This window comes from Schistocerca cancellata, chromosome 3 (genome assembly GCF_023864275.1).
Source record: "Schistocerca cancellata isolate TAMUIC-IGC-003103 chromosome 3, iqSchCanc2.1, whole genome shotgun sequence".
Lineage (NCBI taxonomy): Eukaryota > Metazoa > Arthropoda > Insecta > Orthoptera > Acrididae > Schistocerca > Schistocerca cancellata.
This window is the reverse complement of record NC_064628.1, coordinates 89,756,021-89,757,626: the sequence shown is the minus strand read 5'-3', so window position 1 is coordinate 89,757,626 and position 1,606 is coordinate 89,756,021.

Below are 1,606 nucleotides of genomic sequence, written 5' to 3'. Positions count from 1 at the left end.
CAGGAAAAGATTTTTGAAATCATATGTGTGGAGTGTGGCATGCTATGGGTGTGAAGCATGGACTCTCGGGACAGAGGAAGACCAGAAGCTAAATTCTTTTGAAATGTGGTGCTATAGACGCATGCTCAAAATAAAATGTATCGACAAGGTCACAAACGAAGTGGTTCTGGAAAGAGCAGGTGAGAAGAGAAGCTTCTGGAGTTTCATTGTTAAAAGAAGAGTGCAATTTACAGGCCATCTATTAAGACATAAAGGACTGAACACAATCATAGAGGGCTATGTCAAGGGAAAACCACCAAGAGGAAGACCACGGCTGAGGTACATGGATCAAATCGTGAAAGATGTGGGATGTAACACCTATAAAGAAATGAAGAGAAAAGCTGAAAGACGCACAGAATGGAGACAAGCTGCCATTGTAGCTTTTGCAAACCAATCCTTGGATTGACCACTACAGAAGAAGAAGAAGGAGAAGAATCTACCATCCATTGGCTTGGCTGCATGACTCGTTCACTTGTATCTCATTTTCATTATACTCATAATTACTTTTTCAATCCAGTCTGTATTCTTATCCATTTGCTTGTTCCCCTACATCTGCTGGTAATTTCCAATATGAACCTCTCAATAACCTGTTGAGGAGTTGTAAATTTTTGTGTGGTTTCAGCATCTTTTAAGTCCATATATCGCTGGCTGCCATAAGTTGAAATCTGTTTAGTCACACTGAGTGTAAACTTGCGTCTCAGACACATTAGAAGCATAGTTTTGCAAACCCTAGGTGGTGTATCAGCCGGCGGCCTTGCCGCGGTGGTAACGCCGGTTACCGACAGATCACCGAAGTTAAGTAGCGTCGGGCTTGGCTAGCACATGGGTGGGAGACCGTCCGGGCTGCCGCGCGCTGTTGACAAGCGCAGTCCACTCCGCCCTCGTGGGGCAAATTGGGGAGCAATCTGACTGAGAACTTGTGGCTCCAGTCACGAAAACTGCCAACGGCCGGGAGAACCGTGTGCTGACCACACGCCCCTCCTTATCCCCATCCAGTGGCGCCTGTCGGCTGAAGATGACACGCCGGTCAGTGAATACCGTTGGATCTTGTGAAGTCTCTTCGGACGAAATTTTAGTTTTTATTTTGTATACCGAAAGCACTTTACTCCATTTTTACCGTTCTGTTTACTTCTTTTGCTGTCCACCCAGTTTAAAACGCCAGGTCTTACTTCAGACCTTATCTGGCATTACGAGGTGCATTCAAGTTCTAAAGCCTCCGATTTTTTTTCTAATTAACTACTCACCTGAAATTGATGAAACTGGCGTTACTTCTCGACGTAATCGCCCTGCAGACGTACACATTTTTCACAACGCTGACGCCATGACTCCATCGCAGCGGCGAAGGCTTCTTTAGGAGTCTGTTTTGACCACTGGAAAATCGCTGAGGCAATAGCAGCACGGCTGGTGAATGTGCGGCCACGGAGAGTGTCTTTCATTGTTGGAAAAAGCCAAAAGTCACTAGGAGCCAGGTCAGGTGAGTAGGGAGCATGAGGAATCACTTCAAAGTTGTTATCGCGAAGGAACTGTTGCGTAACGTTAGCTCGCTGTGCGGGTGCGTTGTCTTGGT